We start from the raw sequence: 10,035 nt of genomic DNA, 5'->3' as shown, positions 1-10,035 counted from the left end.
GCCCAGGATCATACAATAAGTCAGTGGCGTTGACCGGAATAGAACCTAGGACTCCTGGTTCCCCCTCTAGTTCTATATCTACTAGCGCCTGTTGCCTCGTCAATGAAATGAGATGTGTTCACCAGCGACAGGACAGGGGACATGGCACACAAGTCAGTGGTTATGGTGAAGCTGAGGAATGAGAGGAGCTGGCGGTTTGGACCCCACTTTGCAGAGCACTTTATTTTAAAACTGCAGACACTAGGAAAATAAATACCCATCTCTATGGCTGTCTGATTTTTGATTTCCCTGACTGTGGTGCCAAAGTTTGCTTGATCTATAGCTATCAGGGTTGGAAAGATCATCCTGGGCTACCTTTCCTGCGCTCTGGGTCACTGCAGGATGGGGCATAGATCTGCACAGTGACAGACGTGATTCAGCATCTCACCTGACATAAAATCCAGGCAGCACCACGTGGGACCTACATGTGGGATCAGATCCTGCCCTCACTCACACTCATGCAACCAGTGATATCAGACTCTCTCTTCCGAGTCTGGTTGGGAATTTCCTTCCATGGCATTTTGGATCAGAGACCTACAGACCTTTCTTGCTTTGTGCACATGGGATTTGGGGCAGTTATTAGCATCTCATTCTTCTCTTGTATAGGTTGGCTTCTTGGTGGTCCCAGGAACCCTGGCAGAAACCCGGCTCTAAGGAGAAAGGCGAGTGGGGGAGGGGTTATTTCTAGCCTCCCAGATCTCTTCATCTCTGCCTGCTGATGGGATCTGCCTGTGCCCCTGGACCTTGGACAGCATAGCTGGAGGATTCAGAGTTGCAGGGGGCCGAACACTAAGTAAACATTGTAAAGCGTAGACTAGTTAATCCTGATAATTCATTTACAAATAGCCATTTAGGGACCACAAGGCAGGCAGCTATCAGTGCAGAAGGAAGGCTTTCCCAGCAGGACCATAATTCCCTGCGCAAATAAAGCCCAGGGGAGGGAGACCACAGCTTGTTCCTGTAATGCACTAATGGGGGTTCATTCTGGGATTTCAGCCTGGGGTCTTCCTCAGGGGCCAGCCAAGAGTATTTTGTCATAGGGAGCTAATCCACATACAGAGCCTCATCCTGCCACTGCTGGAGTTTTGCCATTGACTTTAATGAGCACAGGAGCAGGGCCTTGGATGATGGATTTTCAACTTTTCCTGAGGGATCCCATTGCTAACCAGTCACTCAGAACCCACAGTACTGATGGTAACACTCTGGCTAAATAGGTTGTGTTTCCCTCTAGTGGCTGATCCACAAAGAGGATAACCTCCTACTACTGCCAAGAAGTCACTCCTCTATCTCTGTAATGGTGACCTGTGCATTTCAGCTGAAGGTCTAGGTTTCTATCTCCACTGGATGCCCATGGTGAGGGAATTGTTACACCAATAAATTGTAGAATTTAACTGTCTGGAGCCAGTGTGCCAAACTCTGCTCTCTATTCTACCCTTGCACATATGGGAGACTAATAGCTATCGCAAATCCCACACTTAGGGAGCACTGAGGGTCTTCAGTCTGAACCACACTGGAAAGAAAGGTCCCAGCCAAATTTTAAAGAGAAGGAAAGTGAATTCCTTGCAAGTTCTCTGATCACTGCCCATGGCCTCTCTCAGCAGCTTACTTGTCATCAGTTTAAATCCAGGTCAGTAGTGACCAAAACCCACTACCTTCTCAGTCCTATTTGGGTTCCCGTGTCAATGAGTTTGTGGTCTCAGTTATTTTCCCAGGAGAGGAAGGTCCATCACCATCACCACAGGACTGAAGCACAAGATGACATTGATGTGGCAGCTGCACCACCCTCTCGCCCAGAGTTCAGTGGGAAGCTTGCACGGATGCCTATGCTGCTCTGTGCATCACATTCTCCAGGGCTGCCTACCTAGCAAATCTCACCAGCACTCAATTTATTTATATGCTGCACGCGAGACTGAAGAGAAAGTCTGTACAGAGCCTAAGCCTGGGGGAAACTATTTAGCAGGTGAGCCAGCAGCCATTACATATTGAGCTCCTGGACTTTGCAGTTGTTCCCAGGCTAAGGCTGCTCTCTCATTGTCCCATCACGGTGCTGCCTTGGGACACGGCCTCTGTACCTGTCTTTTGTAATTCTGCTCCTCCCTTACATCTGCTCTGTCCTGGGCCTGACGTCTCTTGCTGCTTCTGTCCCTAATTCTTGTCAATGGGGGCCGGTGGGGAGGGGACGCTTGATCCTAGCTATGGTATTTGGAGCAGGGAGTGGAGGAGAAGTGGACTTGGCCATCTCTTGGTCCTTTATCCTTTGTCTTCTGTCTGCTTTGGACCAGGCCCTTAGAACCCATGGGTCCGTCTACGCTGGAGCAGGAAGGTGTAATTTCCAGCTCGAGCAGATATACCTGCGCTAGCTCTGATCGCACCAGCACACTACAAGTAGAGTGTAGCTGCTGCGGCACAAGCAGCAGGACAGGCTGGCATCCTGAATACATACCTAGTTTCTTGCATGGGATCGTACTCCGGGCACTAGCCCCTCTCGCCTCTCACTCCACCACAGCTACACTTCTATTTATAACACAGTGGCTTGAACAGAGCTAGCGCAGGTATGTCTCTTCGAGCTGGAAATTACACCTCCAGCTACAGGGTAGACATGCCCTCACTGAGACAGGTCTGAACCCTGAAGTGCTGAGCACCTGCAACTCCCATGTGTGGGGCTCAGCACCTTGAGGAGGTTGTAGGTGCCTGGCCTTGCCTGAATATAGCTTCAAGCTTCCCGTGAGATGTTATAAACAACAATCCCAGAAGGTACTTAACAGGAAGGATGGTTCCCTTCTAACATTTGCACCTGCAAATTCATGGACACACCCCTGCATGCACTCTCTCGCTCCCAGACACACACCTGTATGCTCTCTCTCTCTCTCTCACACACACACACACACACACACACTTATTTTAACCCTGTCTGCAAGTGAAATCTGGATGACCCAATGAAACGGATAATAGACTCTGTGTCTGTGGGTAAGACGGGGCGGGGGGGGGGGGGGCGGGAGCATGGGGAGGTGGTGGTTGGTGGCATTGGGGAGGTTGTTCCCACGCGTTCTATCATTCTAGGGCATCAGGAGGTCACGTAGGAAGGGGAGGAGGAATCTGAGGTGGGGGAGTGCTCCCAGTGTGGGACGTCCCTTCAAGCGATAATGAAGGTTTTGTAATTTTATGTTAATCCTGGCTGCTCTGCACTCTGTTCTGTCTCTCCTCTCCCACAGCAAATGCAAAAGCCTTTTGTAGACTTCTCGCTGCTGTAATCTTTCCTCATTGTAACATACTGGGAAACCTGGAATCTCAGCACTCAAAAGGGCATTGTCAAATTTCACATATACCTCTATATTTATCCACACGTGCTCCTCTGCAGTCATAGCATGCTTACATTGCTTTGTGTATAGGACCTACAGGAACTGCATCACTTTTTGTAGAATATTTAATTTTTCAGTAAGACATTTAACCATAGGAAACCATTCACTTCTGGAGCTACGAATAATTGGTTTGTTTTGCCAGATTCTGATCAAAGTTATATCCTTCGCGTAGTAGTCCTTCGGAACGTGAGAGGGAGCACTGGAAATCTGGCTTCCGTTCCCAGCTCTCCCACCGAGTTACTGTGTGGCTCTAGGCAAATCACTTCATTGCTCCATGCCTCAGTTTCTCTGTCTGTAAACTGGGCTAGCTAAACTTTCCAGTGAGGTGGAATTCATAAATGTCTGCAAAGTGCCATCAGATCCTTGGATGGAAAATGCTAGAGTCATGCAAAATATGACAATTTTGACCTGCCTCCCTGTGCCTATGACATTTGCTATTGTAACCTACCTTTAAAAGTTGTATCTAAGCTACGGGGCCCTTTAAGTAGCCTGACAGTGGTGACTGTTTTGAACCAGACAGCATGATCCGAGCTACCGAGCCCTGATCTGATCGCAGCATCCCAGGTAGTGACGTTTTCGGCATATCAATTCTATCTTTGTTCAACACACCCTGCAAACAAAATCGTTACTCTTGCACAACGGGTGCCCCTGGCCAAACAATACCAAGGAACAGATTCTCATTCAGAGCCATTTTCTCTGTTTACTTCCTCCTGTTTCCCAACGCTGCTGCTTTGGCTGTGCGTGCGCACGGTCACCTGTCTTGCTGCTCTGAAAGTGACACTGGAAAGCTCTGCTCCCTGCACCTCAATCAAGCAACCACAGAGGCCCCACAGTATTATTATTCAGCTTAATTGGACTAGTCTGCCCCAACTCCTGCAATAACAAGGAGGGCTGCTCTTTCTCTCTCCCCCTCATGCTGCCTGGTGCTAAGGAGGCTTCCCGCACCCAGAATGGAACTGGTGACTTGTCATTCTGCTGAAGCCCCCTTGCTGACATCCCCTGGCCAGTGCTGAATCAACGTCTCTCCTACTTTCATTCACTCTGCAGAAAAGTTCCTCTCAAGTCAGTATCAGTTGCTGTACCGGACTGGAAGAGATGCCTGGGGGAGTCCTGCCCCCTGCAAAACTGCAGGACAGTTTTCATGGAGACACAAGTAATCTAAATACTGCAGCTTGTTATTGAGAAAATCCTTGGTGGAAAACGTCATTAGGATGCATCTTGCACTGAAGATGGGAGTGGGTTCTAAGGATGTTCCCAAACTAGAATGCCATGGCTGTTTGACCCACAGAGGGACTGGAAATCTTTCCAGAGCAGGCATTTGGTACTTCCTGCTTCCCATTGGCGGCCTAGGATACCTGGGTGGTCATGTAGGGTACTGCTCGTACAGGGACCGCACGTTCAGCCCCAAAACAGCTACCAGCTCCAGTAGAAGAGGCTGCCAATCCCCTCAGGTCTCTAAGTGGACACAGGCTGTGCAGAAAGGCCATTGCTGGCTCATTGCCACACACTGATATTTGGATCAAGCCCCTTGACCTCTAGACCACTCTAGGGCACATCCTGCAATGTCCCTCTGGTTACGGAAGATCTGTGGCTTCTCCATGACTCTTAGAGGGGCCAGCATGGGGGCACACAATTTCCGCTGACTCTCCACCCCTGACCTCCCATTCCTACAAGCAACTGCAGTTTCGTTGCTGGGGCACCAGCAAGAATTTGGCCTTTTTAGTGTTTCCTCCTCCTTTAAGATTCAGGAAACATGCAGGCCTTGCTCACCCCTCCCCTCCCATTTCCCCAGAGTTACCGCCCTGCATGTCTCTCCTCTGGAGACAATGGATCCAAAACAGGCATAGTCACTCATAACTGTGCTCCTGGCCTTCCACCTCCCTCCCTTTGGCCAAGCAGGTAGAAGCTTGTGGTCAAGAAGTTTCCCTCTCTTGGGTGGTTTGGCAGGTTGGTCCACGCAAGCGTTTGGAGAACAAAGCTAAAGAGAGGCAGAGAAAAGGGGACAGGCCACTGAAACAGGCGGCCTTTGCTCTTCTGCCTTTTGGAATCCTTGCCTGCCAGTCGGACTCAGCCCTGCCACTGACTGGAGAACAGCAGAAGCCAAATACTCAATGGGGCCTGGAGACTGAACACCCCTCTCAGACCAGGGGGTCCCACAGGGTCAGGAATGCGCAGGTGTTAAAGAAAGGGGGTGCAGTGGGAGTACAGCTCCCATTCCTCATCTAAAAGCTTGCACTGCTGCTGCCCTGCCTGGCCTGTTTTGTGGAGAGAAGAGTTCCTTCTGCAGGTCTATCTGGCTGGCCCCATTCACCAGCTCTAAATCCAGACACAGCACTTAATCTGCCTGTATTTTCTGGGTGCAACAGGGGTTATTGTTGCTTTGCTGGGACCCTTATATTTAACCCCTTAATCTTTTTCTTGGAATTTCTTGCATAGTTTAGGCTGCCTCACCCAATCACATCAACATGTGTTGCCCTTAAATCCCAGGGGGTTCAGTCCTCACGGGCCCTGCAATCCTTGCTCTCCCTGAGGCTGAGTCAGACAACAATTGACAGTAGTTTGTTTTGTGGGGGGGTCACCCCTGCACCAGGGAACAGGACTGAGACTAATTTCACATAGGCCACAGAACAGCCATCGAAGGTGACAGCTTTCAGTCATTATCAGTGTGGGACGGATTGAATCTGGAGGCCTGGAGATAAAATCCCCCAAGCCACCCAGTGTCCCGGTCTTCATATTTTTATTTCAAATTTTTTAAAAATAACTGGTGTTTTTACTAACTCCTTAGCTGTCCCCTCTTGAATGACAGTATGTTTTACCAACACTCTGTGTTTGATCTGAAGTCTTATCTTTGATGTGGCGCTATATCTGTGATTTGTGTTTGGGCTGATGATTTATTGGTGATTTGTGATTATCTGGTTATTGTACGTTTTTTGATTACGCTTGCCTGATTATGTGCCCAATTTATTATTGGCAGGTGCTTCATAGGGGCTTTTTGAAAACAAGATCAGCTCAGAAGCTCCAAACCCTCCATCCCAAACTTGCCAACACAAATTCAATTCCTTCCTACGGTGAAAACAGCAAGCTTGCCTGGTAAGGAGGCCATGAGCAGGGGGCAGGGTCAGCTTCTGAGAAATGGCCTGTGTCGCTCTCTCTGGCATCTGACCCCAGCTTCACCTCTTTCCCTTAATGGGCCGAGTAATTCCATAGGGATTGAGCAGAGCCTTTTCACTGGCCTTTCAGGACAGACATAAAGCTCTGTTCAGAAGATCCTCAAACAACAGGCTGATGTCAAGGGGGCCACAGTCTAGCCAGCACCTCTGGCATCCAAGTCCCTTAGTGGAGGGCAGGGGGGAGGCGGTGGGACAGTGGGAGGGGAGCAAACATACAGTAAGATCATTGCATGGTGAAGAAAAAGGATGGAACTTTGAAAGCTCTCATCAGTAGCCCTTTCAGCTTGCACTTTCCTTTGAATGAGACTGCAAGCTTTGACGTAAAGGATGCTGTTTATGCAGCCAGAGCAGCAGAAGGGCTGTTATTGACGGCAGCCATTTGGGGGGGAAGGAACTGATCTGACATCTTTGTGTTCCCATTAATATCTCAAATATCTGTAGGATAAAGCTTGTTGCAGAAGCAATATGAGGCATCTGAAACGCGGGCACCGAACCAACGCAGGGGGGTCTGGAGAGAGGTTCTTCTCCCTACACACGTAGGACCAAAGTCTCCAAACTAGGAACCTCAGCTGAGCCTGCACACATGGTCACAGCCAGGTAATTTCACAGGCGAAACACACTGTTGTGCACACCCCATTCAATGAAGCTGGCGCACAAACACAGCTGTCTGCAGCAAGATAAGGTGCTCTGTAATACATGCTGAAGTTGTCGCTGAACAAAGACAGCCCCTGGTTACTTTCAGCTCCATCCAAAACACCAGGGTGGGGGAATCAATGTTTGCCAACTGAAGGAAAAAGGCAAGGGGACGTTTCCCTTCTCCCTCAAGATTCTAAGAGGGTTTTACTAGCTGCAAATAAAATAAAAAAGCAAGCAACCCAAAATGACTGGATGGTGTCCCGATGAAAGGGCAACGCCCCATAAACGGCAACATTCTTGGTTGCTGGGAGCAGTGTGAGGGCAGCAAGTGAGTCTGGTGCCAACAGTGTGGCATCATCTGTGCAAATAAATCTAACTACTCTACCCAGCTCCCTGTGGAGCAGAGAAGACGGATGCTGATAGGGGCAAGGTGCCCTTTCTGCTTGGGAGGTAATGCTTTTTAATGGGTGGAGCTGGGAGGAGTTAAATGGAAGTCAGGTTCCATCCTCATCTCTGCAACTGACTTGTTATGTGACTTTGGGCAAGTCACTTAATCTTTCTCTCGCTCAGTTTTTCCTTCAGTAAAATGGGGATAATAATTCCTACCCTCAGGGGACCTGTGATACTCTGTGATTTATTTGTAAAGCATTTTGAGATGCTGTGAAGGGCAAAATATAAACTTTTTATTTTATTACAATTTTGTATTGTCTAGAAGCCTCCCCTAAGTCATAGTCCCATTGTGCTAGATGCTGTATAAACAAATAGTAAATTACAGTCCCTGCTCCAAAGAGCTGTTATTCTGATTTAATAACAGACAACACTTCAGACTTCCTTCTAATCATTAAAATACAGCTCCCTTCCCCAGTAATGGATTCAGGGAAACTGCGTAGTCCATGATGTGCCGATTCATTTATCGGGGACCAAGGTGGGGAAATTCCCCTCTTTATGCTGTGTTTCTAGCTGTTAATGGCTTCCCAGCCAGGTAACATAGTTCCCACTTCCCTGTGTATTAGCATTATTGTTTGCTAAATAGCTTACGACATAATATTTACCTTGATCTGTGGCATTAAGACCTTTCCCTCCACCCCCAAAGGAATGTCTCAAATAAATTACAGTTGGCACATGTTGCACGTGAGGGGTGAAGGGTGTTGGAGGATTGGATTGGATTGGACGAGTTGCCTAAAACAATTTCCCTCCTATGGCTGCTCTGGTTAATAGTTGGAAAGTCCTCTCTTGTATTTCTTTGGTTCCTGGCTAGCCCTAGAGACTCTACTGCAGGGGTTCACAAACTTCATTGCACCGTGACCCCCTTCTGGCAACAAAAATTACTACATGACCCCAGGAGCGGGGGGCCAAAGCCTGAGCCCCGCTGCCCCAAGGGAGTGGGGGCAAAGCCGAAGCCCAAGGCTTCAGCCCCAGGCATGGGCCTGTAACCTGAGCCCCGCCACCCAGGGCTGAAGCGCTCAGACTTTGGCCTCAGGTGGTGAAGCTGGGGCTAGGGTTTTGACCCTGGCCACAGCAAGTCTAATACAAGCCTTGGCAACTCCATTAAAACAGGGTCGCGACCCACTTTGGGGTCCCGAGCCACAGTTTGAGAACTTTTTTCAGAGTAGCAGCTGTGTTAGTCTGTATCCGCAAAAAGAAAAGGAAATGAGTACTTGTGGCACCTTAGACATTAACAAATTTATTTGAGCATAAGCTTTCGTGAGCTACAGCTCACTTCATCGGATGCTCTACTGTATGACTCCCCCCTTTTCTCCCCTACTAAGTAGCAAAAGAAGGAAAGCTGGTGCTTGGGGACATCTGGTGGATGTGCTGCATTTTACACGTAATTCTCAGACTTTAATGGTTCTGGGAATTCATTGCATGTTGCTGATCTTTGGTCCCACTGAAATTGCTCTTCTCATCTCAGCAACAGTATTTGATGTGTGTTTCTTGTGTGGCTTTCAGTTTGGAAGGCTCAAAAGGAATCAAGATCTGCTGCTAGAGGCCGTGAGATGTTCTCTAGCTGTCCTTATATGTGTACTTTCACTAGGTTGTTTTACACTGCTCCTCACTATCTTCTGAGCATCTCTGTATTGGGCAAGCCACTCGGGGAGCAGAATTATCAAGAGAAGGTGAGTGTGATGTGAGCTCCCAAAATGAGAGAGAATGTCTAGGGACTTGCCCTCATCTCCATGTGGAGGGAGTACAGTGTGTAGCCCCCATAAATTGGCATTGTGTGCCTCTGTGGCAGTAGCAAAGCACTGAGGGGGAAATCCTGACCCCTGGCCTCTAACTGCCCATTTTGTAGCTGCAGTACCACAGACACCTCACACACGGTGATATTAATAATACAGCTTTGCACATTGATGGCGCTTTCCATCCATGTTTTTCAGAGAATTAAAGAGTATTAATGTATCTTTGTGACATGTCTGTGAGGGTGGTATTATACCCACTTTGCAGTAGAGTAAACTGAAGAACAAAGCGAGAGATTGGGTAAACAGAGCCAAAAGCAGATCAAGTGACTGCCCCCAAATCAGTAGCAGAACTAGAAAAAGAAACCAGGAGCCCTAACTCCCAGATCCCCGCTATAATCACGAGCCAACATTTCCCCTCCTTACTTTCAACTGGTATTTTAAAAGGAAAGGTTGTCTAATCCTAAAATGTCTTAATAGTCACATAACTGCCCCCCTGAACTGAAGAGAATGTTAATTGTGTAACAGATGTGGACACAATCTTTTAAAAATGGACACTGGCTTTTGCGATCTGTGAAGGATCTTTTGAGCCTGGTCCCCCCACTCCATTACTGTGGGGAAACTGCACTGGAGTAGTTAAACTGGTTTAATGGA

The sequence above is a fragment of the Eretmochelys imbricata genome, chromosome 14, assembly GCF_965152235.1.
Source record: "Eretmochelys imbricata isolate rEreImb1 chromosome 14, rEreImb1.hap1, whole genome shotgun sequence".
Classification (NCBI taxonomy): domain Eukaryota; kingdom Metazoa; phylum Chordata; order Testudines; family Cheloniidae; genus Eretmochelys; species Eretmochelys imbricata.
The sequence above is the reverse complement of the archived record's forward strand: the minus strand, read 5'-3'. Positions refer to the sequence as shown.